This window comes from Phacochoerus africanus, chromosome 15 (genome assembly GCF_016906955.1).
Source record: "Phacochoerus africanus isolate WHEZ1 chromosome 15, ROS_Pafr_v1, whole genome shotgun sequence".
In the NCBI taxonomy this organism is placed as follows: domain Eukaryota; kingdom Metazoa; phylum Chordata; class Mammalia; order Artiodactyla; family Suidae; genus Phacochoerus; species Phacochoerus africanus.
Genome location: NC_062558.1, coordinates 58,632,685 through 58,653,674, shown reverse-complemented (window position 1 = coordinate 58,653,674; position 20,990 = coordinate 58,632,685). Strand labels below are relative to the sequence as shown.

General features: G+C 47.7%; 1 protein-coding gene across 2 annotated transcripts in view; it reads left to right on the top strand.

Moving 5' to 3' along the window:
• The window catches only part of MAP10 (microtubule associated protein 10), an 89,553-nt gene extending 70,000 nt beyond the window's left edge, over positions 1–19,553 (top strand). Inside the window, exon 3 of one of the 2 annotated variants that reach the window (XR_007132123.1) lies at positions 17,376–19,553. The gene's annotated coding sequence lies outside the window, so the exon portion shown is untranslated. The remainder of the gene's footprint in view (positions 1–17,375) is intronic. The other variant, XR_007132122.1, reaches the window with a different exon arrangement.
• Positions 19,554–20,990: the final 1,437 nt, after the last annotated feature.

The window sequence follows — 20,990 nt, the reverse complement described above, 5'->3', positions numbered from 1 at the left end:
GGGAAGGATGACAAAATGGCCAGATAGGCGTCCAGTCTAATCATGGGAGTCTGGGCACTGTGTGTACCTTGGCATTCTGCAGGACTCGGTGGCCTTTGAACCTCCAGGAAGACTCACAGGCTGCTATCCATGCCTGTTGAACCTGTTGAGTCTCTGGGTCTCCTTTCCCTGTGAACAAAAAGGGAAGGCTTGTTTCCCTGAGAGCTGACCACACACAGGGTCATTTTTCCTAGAAGATGATGTTGGCAGTAAGATGAAGTTGGCAGAAGGTCCCAGCCCCTTATGAACAAAGGTGATGTCCAGATATGGGCATAGATTAACAACCCCAGGGAACTGATCCTGCTTCTCAGATCTGATTTGACTAACTCATTAAATATCATGTTGTAACTGCTGGCTTCCAGTCATAAGACACAGATCCCAGTTAACACAGCATAATCAGTTAATTTCCTATTATGATGTGATCTTTGAGATGAATTTTTAATGATTATTTTTACGAAGCATCTGCAGATGTCTGGGTTCTCACATTGGCCCATTAGCTGGGCAATTCCAGGCTGGGATGAACATGACGATAATGACTGTTGTGCTAGAGGAGACAAGGGCCTCTTCCCCAACCAGAGATCACTTCAACAAGAAATCGTTTTGATTATGTTTAAGTACAAAGTTTTCTTTCTCTCCCTTCCTCATCTCCTGCCTTAAGCTAGACTCTTTAAATATCCAGAGAAGACTGCTTCTCCTTGCCACATGCATAGCTGTATCCTCCAACCATTTTTCTCCAGGCTGGAGGGCATGAGGTCTTGGCTGTTAGGTGCTGCTGCCTGGGCTGTTACCCTGGAGACACAACCTTGCCTGTTGAGTTGGTGGTGGATGCTCTAACCTGAGGAGACTGGCCTCAGCTCTGGAGATCTCTACAGATAGGGAGGGAGGAAGAGATGGTTGGTGATGGTACCCCATGCCCCTCCCATGAGATAAGATCATTTGTTCATTTCTCACCCTTTGGTTCCTTCCTTTGATGGCTATTGAAGGAATGGAGGGGTGACAGAGTAGGTATGCCTGGGATTGCAGGTTCATCCAGAGCCATCCCTAGGGAAGACAGCACAGTGGAGGAAGCTGAGGTAGAGTGTGGTTAAGGCTTTGCCTCCCAGGGCCACTGCAATGACCCTTCCTGGAAACTAGCAGATGTATGTGAACAAGGTTTAAAATGTCATGTTGCTAAGGCCACAATTCAGGGATTGGAGGGAGGAAGATTGCTATAACTGCTCGGGATGGTCAACCCATGGGATGGGCAGCCTGTGGGCTGGATGCAACCCACGGATGTGTTTTGGTTCCCCCACCCCCACAAATTTGGACCATGTTGCATTTTTTTTGAATATTCTATTGTTCATCCCCATTACAAAACTGATTCCACATAACATTTGCAAATTCTAGCTTCTCTTAAAGAATCAGAAAGCCTGGTCCCCCCAGAGCCACCATTCCCACGTGTAGCCACCCATAGGCACCAAGCTGCCACTGCCTCTTCCTATGGGGCTGTGCTTCTCCAGGGGTGCAAATCCCATGGCTCTTGGTCTTCTCCCCAACATGGAGCCCAAGGGCCATTGTACATGTCATTATACATGCTTAATATGCAAGCAAAGAATGCTGAAAGGACACCTAAGGAGCTTTTATGAAACAAATCAAACATTCCTCCCCATAATAAATAATATAAATGATAATGAGTGATGTAAATCTACCCATGTATGTCACCTCCCTGGCCTCATTGCTATTGGAGTTTGGAACCATATTTTTAATTAGTTTGGGGACTCCGTGAGTTGACCGAGGAAGGGTAGGTTTCTGGGCTCACATGCAAAATCAGGGCTTCTGAAACTGATGAGGAGGTAGGGTGACAAACTGTCCCAGTTTTCCCGGACCTGAGGAGTTTCCTGAGCTGTGGAACTTTCAGGACTAAAACCAGGGAATTGCCAAGCCAACGGGAATGGCAGTCTCCTTAGAAGGAGACTCAGCAGAGGTGATGCAGTATCACCAGATGAGCCCCGCTGTCCACAGCTTCTCCAGGGACAACTGTGCCTAGAAATGCTGGTCTCTGGGGCCCCCAAGACCTCAGTCATTGCTGAGGACCATTCACAAAGGTCCCGGTGAGCCTCTTTCCCTCTGCTCTGAAACAGGTCTGGCTGTGGGTTTAAGCTTGGGGTTCCTTTGAGAAGCTCCCGAATTGCTAGTTGGTTTTGTTTGCCTTGAGCTGAGTGCCTCACCCATTCTATCTCTGAGATGGAGAAAGAAGGGTTAAGAGCCACTTGATGGGCACCTGAGGACCTGGAGAGGATAGCAAGGACACAGAAAGCAGTCACTTGGCCTCACGTTCATCTGGTTTCCGGTTTTGCTGCACTCTGCTGGACCATCCTCTGAGGTCACTGTTAAGAGAAGATTACTAGTTACCCCTGCTGGACTAGGGTCTGTAGAATTACCTCTTTTCAGGTCCTTTTCCTCCGTAGGCTGAGTGTCCCCCAGCTTCCCTCCTGCCCATTCCTGCCCTTCCCATTCAGCTCAGCACAGTGCTTACCTCCCTCGAGATTCTTTTCTCATCCAACTCCGCCTGGCCCCGGTCACCGCCATGCGTCCTGCGTCCCCTCAGGCCCCTGCGTCCCCATGACCTGGCTCTGAATGCACAGGTGATTCCTATTTCCCTGGTTTGGAGTGCCTGGGCTGAGCTGACTTTTATTACAGCTTATATTTTATGAAGAAAGGTTTTCACAAAGCAAATGAATACTGACAACAAAATTATATGGATGTTTAGTTTAATAAAGAGGACAGTCTTCCAAAATGCTATCCCTGCTTTGGGGCCTGGTTGGAACCCTCAGCAGATGGAGTGTCTGCCTGCAGTTAATACCAGGACGCTTCTCTTCCTCTTCCTGAAACTTTCCCTGACATCACCCCGTCTGACCCATTGTCCTGTCCCTCCTCTGGCCCTCACAGCAGTTTTGAGCCTGGGGCTTCTTTATCCTACATTTGTTACCTCTCAAGTCCAATTTCTTTAGAGAGCTGTGTTAGACCCCTTTTTCCTGCCACCTCTGGGGTCGTGACCTCACCTTCCTTCTGGGGCCCTTGGCCACTGTTCTGATCCAACACAGGATTTAAGAAAAGAAATAACAGGAGTTCCCATTGTGGCTCAGCGTTTAATGAACCCAACTAGCATCCTTGGGGACATGCATTCAATCCCTGGCCTCACTCATTGGATTAAGGATCTGGTGTGGCCATGAGCTGTGGTGTAGGTCGCAGATGCAGCTCAGATCCCAAGTTGCTATGGCCGTGGTGTGGGCCATTGGCTACAAATCCGATGCAACCCCTAGCCTAGGAACCTTCATATGCCAAGGGTGTGGCCCTTAAAAGACACAAAAAGAAATAACAGAGGCAAGAGAAGGAAGAGATATGGGGTTGTGTTTGTGTGACTCTGAGCCTGGCCCCCACAGCGTGGCCTGCTCCAGGGTGCAGTCACCTCTAGGACAAGCTCACCCCTCCTGCCTGGGGGAGAAGAGGTGGGTGCGGGGTCTGCCTACAGCGATATCAAGTACATTCACGTCGCTCTGCAGCCATCAGCACCATCCATCCTCAGGACCTCGTCATCTTCCCAAACTGAAATTGTCCCCATTAAACGGCACCCCCATCCCCCTCCCCAGCCCCTGGCAACCACATTCTACTTTGTGTCTCTAGGGAGTTGGCTCCTCCAGGGACCTCATGTACTTGAGAGTCATTCAGTCTTTGTCCTTTTGTGACTGGCTGATTTTGTTTAGAATAAGGTCTTGAAGCTTCATCCATGTTGTAGCAAGTGTCAGAATTCCCTTCCTTTTTTAAGGCTGAATAAGTGACAGAATTTTAGAGCTTAAAACTCTAAACTTGTTCCCCCTTTTGTTAAAATGAAAACCAGTGGGTTGTCAGCTCCGCTATGAGCTGACTGAGACCCTCAGAGGCGGCTGCCTGGGTGATGACAAGGGGTCAGTGGGGGTGGGGTCATTACCCCTCTAAGGCAGCTGTCTTCCTCAGCCCGGGACTGGGCTTCCACTGGGGGGAAAGGAGCTCCGCTGCTCAAAAGGGCTTGGAAGCCCCCAGAGTCACCCTCTTCTCATCCTCTTCCATCCTCCCACATTTCCACCCTGTCTAATCATTCCTGAGTAGCTGTCAAGGTTTCCCTTCCCCCCTGGCTCTGTGGAAAGAGGCCAAGAATCTACTTCCGTTCAGACCTCCCCCAGGATGGGGAGAATGGTCACTCTATCCTGCTTTGGAATGGGTGGGTTTTCATTGGCACCAGCAGGGACTGAGTTCAGCTCTGAGCACCCGCTACCACTCAAGAAACTCCTGCGGGATCTTCCGCCATGAGCTGTATTCCCTGGACCTGAAAGCTAACCTCACAGGCTGAAATGGAACTGACTCAAGCCCTCCCCACCCCCCGGTCCCTATCTGGATGCCTCTCACACCAGGGGGAAAGCCAGAGGTTGCAGTAATGATAAACAGAAAGGCCACACCCTGCATTCCAAGCTCTCTCCAGAATTACATCTTCCTTCACAGACTTTGTGGCTATAGCACAAAACTCCTGCTCTTCCAAACACACCGTGAGCCTCCCCACTTGTGTCCATTTGCTCAACACCTTTTCTCCCTCCTGAAAGGGCTTTGTCTTTCTGTGTCTACCTGCAGCCACCTGCACCAAAGGCCCTAAGTGATGTTCACCACCTGGAGGATCCATTCCACCCAGGTCCTGGAACATGAGAGCCACACCTGCTGGGCCATCCCAAGCCCCTCCTGACCAGCAGTGTTGGCCACCTCCCCCTGCCTGGTGAACACAGGGAAGGATATGGTGCCGTGGGTTCCCAAGGGATAACTGGATGGCAGTTTACCAATCCCACCCAGTCTGGGGGTCACTGGTCTCCATACTGGCCTATTGGCGCAGACCAATGGCAACCAGAACCCCCTCCATCACCTCACAGGTGCCTAGCCTGGCGACTAGGGAGATGGAGGGTTTGACCCCAACACCTGGATTCTGCTAGTAACTTTCCTATATTCTCTAATTCTGACAAAACCTACTGCCCATAACTCCACCCTACTGGTCCTGGGTAATAATCATCGGACACTTTAATTAAAGACCTGCCTGTCTTGTGACCATTGTGCAATCTTAACCAAGGATATCTTAACCAAGATGGCTCATTCTTGTCAATGTTTACTTGTAAATGAATGAGTATGGGGCACGCGGTGGGGGGTGGGGGGAAGAACACTCAACCACAGTCAAGGTGGAAACCCTCTTGATCAGGGAGATCCTAGTCTAGCTCCTGGACTTCCTGTGGACTCCAGCCAGTACTCCCACTTACATATCCTCTGAGGAGCCCCCAGTTTTCCGCTTACTCACCCTCACTAGCTTTTATGCCTGTGGGTTGGGAAAGAAGGCCATTCCTCTGCCCTGTTGACAGATGGGGTCTCAGACTGTCTCTTGGGGTGATCTCTACTGTCAGGCCAAAGATTCCATCTTTCTTAGATTCTCTTAGGACATGGGCTGTAGGTTCGTGACAAGCTGTCAATAACAGTGGCGGACTAAACTTAGAGGGGAAACTAAAAACCCATTGATTAGGAGGACTGTTTTGGAATTAAAAATGTATAACCTGGGAGTTCCTGTCGTGGCTCAGCGGTTAATGAATCTGACTAGGGACCATGAGGTTGCAGGTTCAATCCCTGGCCTTGCTCAGTGGATTAAGGATCCAACATTGCCGTGAGCTGTGGTGTAGGTTGCAGAAGTGGCTCTGATCCCGCATTGCTGTGGCTCTGGCGTAGGCCGGTGGCTACAGCTCCAATTCAACCCCTAGCCTGGGAACCTCCATATGCCGTGGGAGCGGCCCAAGAAATGGCAAAAAGACAAAAAAAAAATGTGTAACCTAATATGAGCTGGGCCACCAGGCCAGGGTGGCAAGTCCATGGAGCACCATGTCAGCTAGTGTGCTCTTACTTGGCTCTAAAGCAAGGTCCAGAAAAGATGCAGGTCCCCTCAGCCTGATAATGCTGGGTTGTATTTCACAAGGGCCAGGGTCCCAGGCCCGAGAATGAAGGAAATGTTCTCCCACAGCAAAACTAGGCTGTGTTCCCTCCCAGTAAGAATGAAGGCAGGCCTGGCTCACCTGCATCTCCCTCACTTGTGAGGAGAACGGCTTCCAGTCTTGCTGGTCAGGAAGCAGATGTAGAACTGGTACCTTCCATCCAGCTCCTGGGAGCCTCTCTCCCTCGGGACTCCCTCCCATGGGCATGAGGCCCCAAGGAAAGGGAATCAATCTCCTGCATCCAGCCTGAGGCTCCCAGCCCAGGAGGGAGCTTCAGAAGCTCCTCCTCCTTCCGGAAAGAGTAGAATTTCCTGACGGAGGTGCTGAGGACAACAGGCTGGGGGACCAAAGGGAAGGTCTGTAGGAAAAGGAAGAAGTGCTGGGGAGAGAGACATTGAGAGGGTCCTTGCTCTCCTGTGCTGCCAGTGACAGCTATGTTGGATCAAGTTGTAGCATCTGCCTGGGGATCTGACTATCTCTTTGGTAGAACTTTGAGTCCCCACAGTTGCGGTGGCTGGGTGTGGAGGTGGGGGTGGATGGGGGGACAGGCCATGCCAGGGAGGCTGGGAAAGCCGGGGCTCCCAGGAAAAGAGAGGCACTTTTCCAGGGTACTGGGGCTACTTCATCCCAGGGTCCCAGGAACCCATGCAGATGCCATTGTGTACATTTAGAAAAAGATGCTGGAAACAGACAGGTCATGGGCATCAGGGCCAATGATGCCGCTCTAGGAGCAGAGGGGCTGTGGGAGTGTCACCACTCTTCCCCTCCATGGAGCAGCTTGCAACTTGTGTAACCCCGCCTCCAGATTGTTCTTCAGAGATGGCATGGTGACCTCTGGGCTCCAAAAATGAGGGGCCCTATACTTCAATAAATTAAAATAAAGAAAATGAGGGGCCCTGTCCTAGCCAGGCTCTGAGAACCTTCATTAGCTTTTCGAGAGCTTCCCGCAGACCAGGCACTGAGCTAGTACTTCCTCTCGCCACCTCCTCCACCTCCACCTCCACCCCCACCCCTCCCATAAACACGCTGTGCACATCATTTGCATCTCTCTGAAGGAGGTGCTGAGGCTTTTTGAGTCAAGGACTTGACCGGGGACTGATAGCTGGTAACCGTCAGAGCCCTTGCTCTCCAGCTTCTCTCCAGGCACCTGGCCACTCTCCATCTCTGCTCAGGTTTGGAAGGCTGGCTCCTCTGGCCAAATTGATGCCAGACATTTTGTTTGCTTTCTGTTACTTTTCTTTTCCTTCACCGATTCTCATCAGACTGCCCAGAGATTCAGGTGAGGTCAGGGTGCCAGGAGGTGGTGCATCCGAAAGGTCTGCCTCCCAAGCCTAGGCTCCTTCTGCAGCCATCGGCCCCTCCCCTCCTGCCTGCAGTTCCTCTGGCTCCTGCTTGAGTCTGGTGACCTTAGCAAAGCCACCCATCCGGTGTGGCCAGGCAGGACTGAGTGTCCCAGAGGTGTCTCCCATCAGCTGCACACTCAAGGCATCGTGGCTCCAGGGACACTGTGGACAGACCCCAGCTACCTTCCTGCTTCTGGCCAGTTCAAGGCAGAACTTGCTGTGACTGATTCAAGTCCAGCTGCTTCTCCTGGCTTCCCACCCACAAGGACATCCTCACTGAGCCATTTCGTTTTGCAGTCTCTCACCTTCACATGGGCAATCCCCTCCATATGTAAGTTGGGAATCTCCCTCTGTGGGAGCTTGGGTGCGGAATACAAATGAGGAGACAGAGTTCAAGGAGAAAAAGATAGCTTTATTACTTTGCCAGGCAAAGGAGGACACAGCAGACTATTGCCTTAAATACTGTGCTGCCCTTGGGAGGGGTTAGGAGTTGGTTTTATAGTTTAGGAGTGGAAAATAGGGCTGCAGATAAAGATCAGAGTAGGTGTAAGCTTGCATTGTCTTTCACAGCTGGTGTTTAGTGGCCCCTGGACTGGTTCTGGTGGTCCTTCTTCTCTGAAGAATGAAGAATGTAGTTCTTCATCTAGTAGTTCTTCCCTTTGGGGGTGGGGGCAGGGGGGTAGTTCTGCAGAAAGGCTCAAAGATATTTTTATGTATGTTCCTTGAAGAGGAACCAGGACCCTGTCCCAAGACTGCACTGTTGTCTCTTGACCTCTGCATCCCCTCCCTTCTCTGATTAGCAGCTGCCCTTTGGAACTCAGGGAAGGTCTGTAATCTGAAGCTTATTCCCTAAAAACAAGAAATGGGGGACCCAAAAAGGCTTGTGTGCCCAGGAGCCCCACAGGGTGGCTTCTTCACCTTCCTGGTGTTCCTCTCTCTATTGAATGAACCATCATAGGAGCAGAAAATACGTGTGCATGTGTGTCTGTTAATGTGCGTGCGTGCGTGCGTGTGTGTGTGTGTGTGTGTGTGTGTAGCTCTTACTCATAAACAGTATCAAATTGTTGACTATTCATGGGCATGTTCATGGGCGTGAATTCTGGGTTTTATAGACACAAAATTGGTCAAAATAGTGACATGTCTCGATAATTCCTTCCCACTGAGGAAGCAAGGTGATGAGTAGGATGGTTTTTGCTCCTGCCCAGCCCTCCATGTGGAAGCTAGGGACACGAGGGGCCCCCAGCAGGCAGTTCTCTCCTCTTACCTGGAGGCTGAGCAGTCCCTGCTCCTGGGCAAGGTACAGACAGCCCTGCTGCCCGGCAAGCAGAGCAGAGAGCTGCTATATGCATCCCTGTGACACAGACATAGCCACCACCACAGGAAGGACACTGGGAAGGAGACTCTGTGCTTCTTTCAAAGCTCACACAAGTCTACATATGAGTGCTTTTGATAGGGTTGGAATAGGCACAGGTAGGGTTGTAGAAGTTCCAATGAGAGACCATAGTTAGAGAGGGAAAGCTAGGGGACTTAGGGAGATCACTGTAAGTTAATGACTGCTCGAGCCGTCATAAAAGACTATTAGGAATAAATGAAATCTCTACTATGATAAATAAAAAGCATAAATTAAAAAGAAAAAAAAAGAAGGAGGCAGGCTTGTTTGACTAGTGGAGGCGATGCCTCAGGAAATTGGGTGGGGGATGGGGTGAGGACTGCATTCAGATTCAGACCAAGGGCAGGAGTTTGAGGACTCTCTTCTGATGATTTGAATAAGAACCATGACAGTCCTAGTTTGACCTCATAAGGTCAAATACTCTCTTACTGGATACTAAGGAGGAGCTACTACTACTCCAAAAAAGAGGAAGAGGTGGTCTTTTCCCACCCCCACAACCCTTGGATGATAAAATTGTAGCCCACCTAATCCTCAGGGCAGAGCCTTCTTGTCTGCCCGCTTGTATCTCTTACAAGCATCCTATCTTAATAAATCTATTTCCTGCCTATCACTTTGTCTATCACTGAATTCTTTCTGCTTTTAGGCCCAAAGAACTTGAACCTCAGTAAGTCCAGACACTGGGTGAGTGATTCTAATTTAAAACCATGGGTTTAAGTCCCAATCTGGGTTTAGGCTGGGTTCGAGTCCTAGTACATGGGTTCAAGTCCCAGACTGGGTTCTGGCTAGGTTCAAGCCATAGTGCTGTCACTTTCACTTTTAAACTCAGATTATGGGCAGAAGAAAACAAAAGCATGGCTTTTTTTTTTTTAATCCAGTTGGGTCAATTTATGTGTAACATTATGTGATTTAATGAGATGCAATGTTGTACAAATGCTGCTTTTAAAGGGCATGACATTATGGAGGAAAATCAGGGGGGTGGAAAGAAAACTTTCATTCCCCAAGTCAGGAGGGGTTTTGCCAGGTTTTCAGAGCCTCTGAGATTCTGAAAGCCGCTTCTGTCTGGGGGGTAGTAAGCTGGCCACATGATTTCAGGTGATAAACTCGAGAGTGGCAGGGATTGGAGCCACCTGCAGTAGAAAACCTTAGAAAGGATATTGGGTTTAGCAAATAAAGATGCAGGATGCCTGGTTAACTTGGTATTTCTAATAAACAACAGATTTTTTTTTTAGTATGAGTATGTTCCATATGATATTTGGGATATACTTATACTCAAAAGAAACACCTACTCTTGGAGTTCCCCTCGTGGCTCAGCAGAAACAAATCTGACTAGCATCCATGAGAACACAGGTTCATTCCCTGGCCTTGCTCAGTGGGTTAAGGATCCAGCGTTGCTGTGAGCTGTGGTGTAGGTCACAGATGCAGCTTGGATCCTATGTTGCTGTGGCTGAGGTGTAGGCCGGCAGCTGTAGCTCTGACTCCAACCCTAGCCTGGGAAACTCCATATGCCACGAGTGTGGCCCTAAAAAAAAGACCAAAAAAACCCAAACAACCAAAAATGTACTCTTTATCCAAAATTCAAATTTAATTCGATGCCATATTTTATCTGGCAACCCTATAGGAAGCCCTCCCCTCAATTAACCTTAACCCCCTCCTCTTCCAGCCTATACGTAAGAGATGAAGAGACACAAGAAAGATGTGAATGAGGAAGAAATGCAGGGAACTTGATGTCTACTTTCTGGAGAGCTGAAAGTAAAGTGTTAAAGAGAGTTTGATGTTAAAGCTATCTAAAAAAAAAAAAAGCCCTCAGAACTGAGTCAAGCTTGTGTCGTGTACCTTTCAGCATAAAATGTGGTTCTGATGAAATTGAAAGCTGTGTTAAGATAATGCCAGAAATACATTCAATGGTGGTCAGAAGCTTTATGTTTACTCAAGATGCTCCCCAGATCCCCAGCTCCTCCCTCTCCCTCTCCCTTCCTTCCTCTTTTTCTCTCTTTCTTTCCTTTTCCCACTTTCTTTCATTGAATAAATATTTGTTGGTGATCAACTCTGTGCATGGCAAACTTTCAAAATGTTCATTTTTCACTCTTACCCAGTTGCATCTTTCTTTGAATTCTTAAAAAATGAGCATTGCATAAATAACTTCTGTGCATCCCATGGAACAAGGGGGAAGAAGGGACTAGAAATATAGAGGCCAGTTTTGTTGATTCATGCCACCCTTGGGCAAGTTATAGGTTCCCTGCTCCTGCGACTATTCACTGGCGTCACCAACCCAGAAAAGAGCAGGTGCAATAGTTTTAAAAGTAAAACTCCAGGAGTTCCCTTGTAGCACATCAGGTTAAGTATCTAGTATTGCAGTGGCCCAGGTGGCTGCTGTGACTCAGGTTCGATCCCTGGCCCAGGAACTTTCACCTGCCATGGGTGCAGCCAAGTAAATAAAAAGACAAATACAAGTAAAACTCTGGAAAGTTTCTATTGTGGCTCAGCAGTAACGAGCCCAACTAGTATCCATGAGGATGCGAGTTTGATCCCTGGCCTCACTCAGTGGGTTAAGGATCTGGCGTTGCTGTGAGCTGTGGTGTAGGTCACAGATGCGTTGAGGATCTGCTGTGGCTGTGGCTGTGGCGTAGGCCAGCAGCTGTAGCTCCAATTCAACCCCTAGCCTGGGAACTTTCATATGCCGCAGGTACAGCCCTAATAAAAAGCCAAAAAAAAAAAAGGTAAAACTCTAAAATGTGCTAAGTGGAAACACATCAACAAAAATGAAAAGTGACAATTTGAGTCATAGAAGAGACAAAACCCCCAAAGATGGGGAAATACAAGTTGTCTCTGTAATGAATTCTTATGCTGATACAACTTCAGGAATAGGTTCTAGTCAACTCCTTGTCATTGCTAGCCATAAGAGAATTAGAATGAGACGTCCTGAAGGAAGGTCATACAATCTGCTTTGTTTCTCTAGTTTTCAAAATCTTTGTCCCAATATTGGGCAGGTCACTTCTGACACCAGGACCTTCCCATGGGACACCCAGTGACAATCTGGTAGGGTCGATTCAATAAATAGTCTGTAAATACTTCTCGACTAACATTGAACGTGCATCTCTAACAACCAGGAGCTCTGAATTCCCAAACTGTTTAAGTCCCGCGTTTGTGACAACTTCCTCTTTATGTGTGGGTGTTGTTCACAGATTCCTATTTTCCATGAAGTTTGAGTTTGCTCGCTTATCTGTTAGTACTCACACACCCCAATGTCAGCTGCCTTCCCCAGGCTCGTCTTTCCAGGCCTTCTCCTTCTGTCATGGAGCTGTCACCATGGGCAGCTGCTAATTCACATCCTGTCTCTTTGGACTGTTTCTGGGCTGGATCTGGCTGGGCTTTGTGCTTGAGCCCATCACTCGGCAAGAGAGGACATCCCTAAGAGAGAATACATTGTCTTTTTTGGTCTCTTTTTTCAAATGGAAATTAGTTCTATTATGCAATCACGGGTTGACATATAATTTGTTCTTGCTGTACAGTTGAGACAATTGCACATTAAAAGAAAGCCTAAAAGCCAATGGTACCCAAACCAAAATCTTCCTGTTATTTCCTAAAGAGGACAAAAAAGCAAAAGGTATCAGAAAATACTGGGGACAAATGGAAGACATTCATTAGTGTTGGATGGTCACCTCATCACTGCTGGAATTCCAGTAGCTCTAATTCAGCCAGTTGTTTTAAACGCTTTCCTTCTGGCCCATTTTCATGGCCAGAGTGACTGCTTCCTCTGTGTTTTGTGTGAAACTTCTCTTCAAATCAGCTGCGTGCCATTTTGTTCTAGATCATGGTGTCTTTTGGCTCCAAGATACCTTGTGTGTCTAAAGAAGACATGAAAAGTGAGGTGGTGGAAAGACAGTGATGTTGTTTTCAAGGTCCTGAGGTCAGGACTAGACATAATAACTTTTCATTCTTTACACATACCTTTGGTGGAAATTCTGACTTAGTCATATCTACCAAGAGTCAGGCTGCTTCTTAAAACCATGGAACATCAGCACAGTAAGATGTTCTTAAATATCTTAAGATGTGTTTAAGTATCACCTAATCTAGATAGATTATTTTTTAGATTAGGAAACAGAAGCCTTGAAAAGCTAATGCATTAAGATCCTCCTCTTCCCTTCTTTGTATCCAGTGAGAGTTCTTATCATTCTGCACCACCTGCCTCAAGGCAGGTCTTGTGTTTTCTACTCCGAGCTCCTCACAGAGACCAGCATGGATGTCAGCCATTCTCTATTGGGTGCATGTATTGATTTGGAGGTTAAATAGTAATAGTGGCTAAAATTTGTTCAACATGCGCTATGAGAAGTGGTTTATTATACTATCTATAATCCTAACGAGTTAACAATATACGTAAAAAATAATGTTACGAATGAAGAAACCAGTGATCTTGAAGTAACTGGCCAAAGGCCACACAAGTAAATGATCACAGAGATGGGTTTGGACTCAGTTCTTTCAGCCTCAAACATGAATGCTTCTCTACAAATAAAAATTGCTGGAGAGGGTGTGGAGAAAAGGGAACCCTCCTACACTGTTGGTGGGAATGTAAATTCGTACAACCCCTATGGAAAACAGTATGGAGGTTCCTCAGAAAACTACATATAGAACTCAGCAATCCCACTCTTGGGCATACATCTGGACAAAACTTTCAATCAAAAAGATACATGCATCCCTATGTTCATTGCAGCACTATTTACAATAGTTAAGACATGAAAACAACCTAAATGTCCATCAACAGATGAATGGATTAAGAAGATGTGGTATATATACACAATGGAATACTGCTCAGCCATAAAAAAGAACAAAATAATGCCATTTGCAGCAACTTGGATGCAACTAGAGATTCTCATACTAAGTGAAGTAATTCAAAAAGAGAAAGGCAAATACCATATGGTATCACTTATATGTAGAATCTAAAATATGGCACAGATGAACCTATCAACAAAATATGAACAGACTCACAGACATAGAAAACAGACTTGTGATTACCAAGGGGGAGGGGGAAGGAGTGGGATGGACTGGGAGTTTGGGGTTAGTAGATGGAAACTATTCCATTTAGAATGGATAAGCAATGAGGTCCTGCTGTACAGCACAGGGAACCATATCCAATCACTTGTGATAGAACATGATGGAAGATAACACAAAAAACAGAATGTGTATCTATGTATAACTGGGTCACTTTGCTGTACAGCAGAAATTGACAGAGGACACTGTAAATCAACTATAATTTTTTAAAAAACATGAATGCTTCTTCCACAATATCATTCTGACTTGCAAGCTCTAGGTTTTAAAGATGCAGTTAGAATTCGTCATATCTCAGTAGGAGCAACCTGGTTCAATTTGTGTCTCTCCTGACAGTTCTGTGATCCAGACTCTAATACTAGCTCAAAAGGGCTGAAGACCCACAGCTTATAAACAGCTTTCAACAAAGAGTATCAACAGCCTCCCTGCCCCCCCATACAAGCCTGAGGCTGAAGGTCTTAGAGTCTTAGAGGAAAATATGATTTCATCTATACTTGTTTGTATGGGAAGAAATTTTCTATCACCAGAGTGACTCATAACATGGAAATCAGAATGATAGGAGCGAAATAATTCAGAGTTCCTGAAGGCTCACTGGTATTGCCTGCAGTGACACGTTGACAAAAAGGAATAGCTCTCTGACAAAAAATTCCAGGCTTCAATGCCCGTGAGGAAGAAGGGGCATGGTTTGTCCAGTGAAGCAGGCAGAATAATGGCCTCCAAAGATGTCCACATCTTGGAGTATGTGAATATATTGGGCTACATGGCAAAAGAGAATTAAGTTTGCAGATGGAGCTAAATTTGCTCATCAGGTGACCCTACAATGGAGAGATTAATCTGGATTACTGGGGTGAGCCCAGTGTAGCCACAAGGGCTCTTATAAGCGGAATAGCCAATCAGAAGAGGAAATTCAAATGTGATGCTAGAAGTAAGGGTGGTGTAAGGCGACGTGGGGGCTCAATCTGCCGCTGTTGGCGTTGTTGATGGAGGAAGGCAGACAGTGTCTAGAAGCTGGAAAAGGCACGGACATGCATTCTCCCTTCAAGCCACAAGAAGGAACACAGCTCTACTGAAACCTTGATTTTTAGCACTTATTACCTCCAGAGTGGAAGATAGTAGATTGGTGCTGTGTAAAGCCACTGAGTTGCAGTAATTTGTTACAGCAGCAATAGGGAAGGAACACATCCATTAACTGAAGTCCAGCAAGCTGTGGGAGGATGTATTCAAAGCGCTGTGAACAAAACAAAACAGAAAAACTGCCAACCAAGAAGCCCACATCTGGTGAAATTATTTCTCAGAAGTGAGTGAGAAATTAAGACATCTCCAGATAAACAAGAGCTAAAGGAGTTCATTACCACTATACCTGCCGTAAGAAATGTTTGAGGAAGTTCTAAGGGGTGAAAGAAAGGACACCAGAGAGTAACTCAGAGCCATTTAAAAAGAAATAAATCAACTATACTTTACTTAAGGGAAGAAAACAAACAAACAAAAAGAACTCAATAGAGGAGTTTCCACAATGATGCAGTGGGTTAATGATCCCACTTGTCTCTGTGGTGGCGCTAGTCTGATCTCTGGCCAGGTGCAGTGGATGAAGGATCTGGCATTGCTGCAGCTCCAGCTCATATTCGATCTCTGGCCCAGGAACTTCCATATGCTGTGAGTGTGGCCAAAAAAGAAAAAGACATATAATAAAAGAGAGAGATAAATTTTTTTGTTGTTGTCTTTTTGTCCTTTTGAGGGCATATGGAGGTTCCCAGGCTAGGGGTCCAATCGGAGCTGTAGCCGCCAGCCTAGGCCAGAGCCACAGTAACTCAGGATCCGAGCCACGTCTGCAACCTACACCACAGCTCAGGGCAATGCTGGATCCTTAACTCACTGAGCAAGGCCAGGGATCAGACCCACGACCTCATGGTTCCTAGTCGGATTCGTTTCCGCTGCGCCACGACAAGTACTCTGAGATAGATAATTTAAATAATGTTTTAAAATTACTCCTTAGTGCCTGATACCAAACTAGACGCTATATGCATGCTTCAATGAAGAAAACCAGGGCATCCTTTAGCATGTGATTGAAAAAAAGTCATGCTGCAATTTTCTTTTCCTGGGAGAGCCTAGACATTTAATCAGTCATTTTTCTATGTAATGTACCACTACAAAATGCAGTTGTTTAAACGATAAGCGTGTATTATCTCATGATGTTGAGGGTTGCCAATTCCGGCTGGGTTCAGCCACCTGGTTCTTCTCTGCTGGCCTTGGCTAGGCTCACTCACATGTTTGTGACCTCTCCACTCCCATTCAGCTCATAGTCTCTGTGCTGGGGGTATGCTGCTGTGAGCTGGGCAACAGGAATGAAGGTCATATGTCATATGTCTGTGATATCCTCGTCATCCAGCAGGCTAGCTTGGGCTTACTCAACATGGGGCAGAAAGTTCCAAGTCCAAAATAGGGCAAGTGCTTTTCAGGTCTCTGACTGCATCACATTTGCTACTGTCCAAAGAAGGCCACATGGTCAGCCCAAACATAGGATAAAGGAAACCTGCCCGACTCTTTTGTTGTTGTTGTTGTTGTTGTTGTTGTTGCTGTTGCTATTTCTTGGGCTGCTCCTGCGGCATATGGAGGTTCCCAGGCTAGGGGTTGAATTGGAGCTGTAGCCACCGGCCTACGCCAGAGCCACAGCAACGCGGGATCCGAGCCGCGTCTGCAACCTATACCACAGCTCACGGCAACGCCGGATCGTCAACCCACTGAGCAAAGGCAGGGACTGAACCCGAGACCTCATGGTTCCTAGTCGGATTCGTTAACCACTGCGCCACGACGGGAACTCCCATGCCCGACTCTTGATGGAAGGAGTTATGAAGCCACATGCAAGGGTATGAATAATAGGAGGGGGGAAGACCCTGTGACCATTTGTGCAATCTAGCATGATATTAAAAATGAAAAGGGCCTTGACCCAGAGACAAGGGAGTGCTCCTTGGCAATATTTGATAGTGAAGGTGAGTTTGTTCAATCTAAGATACGAAGAGCATCTTAAAGTTCTACCCAAAGCGCACATGTCTAAATAGCCCGCCACATGAACAAAGACACAGAATTCCTACAATATCATTTCACTGAAAGGAATATGAGATGCTCTTGAAATAAAACTGTGCGTATTGATCACTGGGTGGAGATCTCTGGTCTTATTAATGCTCCCCTCAGTTAACATTTAGATCCACTTCTTCAAAGCCCCGAATCTCAACCATACATTCTGAAACTCACTGCAGGGCCGATTGGCAAAGGGCATGACTCCACTGGCCTCTCCTGGGCTTAGGCCACTGCCATCCTGCTTGGCAAGACCCCAGGCTCCAGGTCTAATCTCTGGGCCCCAGTGGCTGGAATTTCCAGGTGTCATGATGACACAGTGCTGATAAGAGAAAGATCTCTTATCTGCATACTGACTGCCAAGCCCTGAATGTTTAGGTGAGGTTGACTGAGAGAAATAATTACCTGTCAGAACACTTAATTGCACTGGAGAAACCTTGTGTCCCTCTTTCTTTTTGACAGGTGTCCTCAGATTTCTTTTCCAAGATCCAGGACCCTCAGCTGATGCCAGCTCCAGCCTAAGTGAGCAATGGAGAAGCTGTCACTGCCCATTATATTTTGGATGGTGCCTGGGGACTCCCCTAGTTTTGAGGAAAGTTGGCAACAGAAAAAGGAACATCTGAGGAAGGAGCCGTCAGCAAGGTCCGGGGGTGAGTGACGTTTTACTTGTCCACACACCCCTCTCACCAGAGGGGACTTCATGTGACCTTCAAAATATACATATATCAGAATTTGGAGACTACATCAGAGTGAGGGTAAAATAAGGATGAAAAGAATTCATGAAGGGAGTTTCCTGGTGGCTCAGTGGGTTAAGGATCTGGTGTTGTCCCTGCTGTGGCTCATGTTCCTGCTGTGGCTCATGTCACTGCTGTAGTGTGGGTTCAGTCTCTGGCCTGGGATTTATGTAGGTCACTGGGGTGACCAAAAAAAAAAAAAAAAAGAATTCATGAAGCACTAACTGGGCACACAATTTCCTTTTAGTCAAGTCAATCAGGAAACCAGTGATATGAACCCCATTGTTAATGAGAGAATTCAGACATGGTCTGATATTTTGAGCTGGCCCTCACCCACTGCCTGATGCAGATCCTGGGGTGAGCGGGGATATCGGGCTGGAAGTCAGGACCCCCTGAGGTCTGGTGTGACACAGATGGGCCCCCTTAGCCCAACTGCCTAAGGGGGACCAAACAGACTGAGCCCGTCTTGAATGTGCTGCCTAGTCCAAGGGACGTGGAAACATCATCGGTAAGACTGCTCCTTACCTGTGGGCCCTGAGGGGTTTTTGAAAAAGTACCAAGGGTTCTTTCGAGGTAACCAAAACCTGAGTTGCTCTCCTTAGAAAGGAGACCTTTACCTGAAGGCTGCCCTCAGGTAAGGGCCATGGGATCAGTAGAGAGACACGGGAGATTGGCCAGCAGGCCCATGCCTGGCTGGGGTTGGGGTCAAGCTCCTTGTCCGGGGCCCACTGATGGGAGGGATGTGCACCACCAATCCCAGGAAGGTCCTGGACCATATTTGGGAGGGAGGCTGAAGTCACAGGACCACATCGGGACAGAAGACCATCAGTGAGCTTGCTGCAGGAGGCTCCTGCACCCCTGCATGGCTCCAGACCCCTGGTTCTGAAGAAGGGAAAGAGCACACTGGTCCTGCACAGGCACTGGAACTGGACAGACTGGACCCTGCATCAGCAGCAGTGGGCTGCATGGCAGCCCAGAGCAGGAACCATCTCTTGGGCTCCTTCAGTGAAAATGACTTATGTATTTGCTACTCTTTAGCTGCAGCTAACAGAAAACTCAGTTAACCCGGACTTAAACAGAACAGGTGCTGTTCCTATCACACAGCTAGGGTCCCAGGCTGTGCAGTCCAGCAGGGTCTCAGCAGTGTCACCAAGGACTCGGGCACTTTCTTTTCCACCGTCTTTGATTTGTACCTCTCATCCTCATGCGTCCTGTCCAGGGTTTGTGTCTGCCATCCTGCTGGGAAGACGGCAGAGCAGACAAAGCCTTCTGCTGTGAAGCTTTGTTACTTTCTCCAAAGGAGAAGAAATTTCATCTGACCTCTCATTAGGCCGAAGGGCATCACGTGGTCATCCCTAGCAGCAAGGATGGCAGCCCTCCGTTAAATTAGAGAAGGACGGGGGAAGGGTCCTAGTCGGCATGGTGGTGGTCATTGCACATCGCTTGTCCCAAGCCAGCAACATAGCTCTATCTTGAAAGCATTCTGCCCACTGCCTGGAACACGGAAAGCGTGCTGCTACTCATGCCACCGATCAGAGCCCCCCCCCCTCCAAACACCAAGTGGCTGCCTGGACCCAAGGAATTTGTCAGATGTCCCAGATTTTCCAGATTGGTCACAGTGTAAACTGTTTATTGACTGAACATGTAATAAAGATATGAATCCTGGTTTGGGCTTCAGAAAATATGATGACCACACTATGAAGCAGTTCTGCTGACAGGGTTGAAGACAATTAATTGGTATGGTTTTCAATGAATCGACATATAAGCTCAGGGAATGGAAGAAGTATATCCTTGAGGCATTTCTATATAGAAATATAACAATCCAGTCACTGGGCTTTGAAAAACCAGAAGCTTTAAATCTCTTAGGAAAATCTAGGCCTTAAGGAAAGAGTCAGGTGTTTTTCTTCACCCAGTGAAAATTATGGAAAGGAAAGGGATTTTCTTATGGAATTTACTGCCAGTTCATCAGCGCTAAGAGCCAGAGAGCTCTGACCCGGGCCCCGTCCCCATCCTAGGAGACTGGGCTTATGTACTGAGAAGCTGCTTGGAATGCAGGTCCCGAAGGGCCAGGGTGGTGACGCAGTTAGGCCAGGGGCATTGATCTTCTTGCAGCTCCTCCCTGGCCAGAGGAAGCCCAGAGCTGGGCCTTCCTGGAAGGGGCTAGACCTTCTCCACTCCGCAGTTAGGAAGTGAGAAGGAAAACGGGCATAGGGGTGGTTTCTGTCACCCACCTGTGACAAGTGCTAGCTGCCCACCCTGCTCGCCATGCGTGAGCCTCTGATGAGAAAAACGGGTCTGAGTGTGACCCCGAGGCACTGTGCTGGTATCTGAGTGTGGCACCAAGGCACTGTGCTGGGGTCTTAGTGTGGCACTAAGGTGCAGTGCTGGGGTCTGAAAGTGGCCCAAGGTGCTGTGCTCTGGAATCTCTAAGGAGGCCGAGTCACCTTGAACTTGGAAAAGTGATCCATTTCCTTGCTGTTCTTTCCAGCTCTGTGTGGACTTCCAGCTCTGCCCTGATAACTCTCAAAAGCTAAGGGGGTCCCTGTAGCCTATGTGTAATGTGCAAAGTCCAAGAAATTGAGGGAGGTTTGATGGTTTGAACCTGACAGGCATCACAGAGGCCAAAGCTTCAGCGAAGTGACAGAATGCTTGCAGGTCCTCCACCACCTAGAGGCTGTCTCTCTCTGTCAAAAGCCAGAGCACCCCTTGTCACCATCCCACTGTGAACATCTGGGTGGGGAGACGGGGACAAAGGGAAAGAGAAAAAGGGAAGACCATTTGCTGGTAATAAGCAACTGAAGCTTTCACTTTAGAGCCAATGCCAGGGAGAGAAGCAAGCCTTAAATGCCAAGCCTGTATCTGCTTGACCCTGCTAATTTAGGAAAAGTCGCCAGAATCCGCCCTCTCTGGGGCCCTCCCAGCCAGTTCAGTCCTTCCAGGCATTACAACCTGCGTGCCTCCAACAGTGAGCTGAGGGCTGAAAAATGCCGCTTTAAAGATGCCATGGCTCCCATACCCTCTATCCTGAAATTACAGGGAAATGTCACTCCAGTGCCCACTGGCATGGACATGGTTCCCCAGAGGGCGCAGAGGACAGCCACTGAGAGACAGAACTGGGATGAAGAGAAATCGGAATGAGGGAGGGCTGGACTGGACTCTTTCACATCTTTCTAATGGTCTCAGTGACTGCTTGTGAGAAACGGAAGTGGATCCTGCTAGCTGTCCCCTCTTCCTTTACTAATAAAACCATGAACTTTACCCAGTACGCTGCCCAGAGTAAAGGTCACACCCTCCAGTGTCCTTTGCTGCTCCATGTGGCTATATGGCTAAATTCCGGCCAATG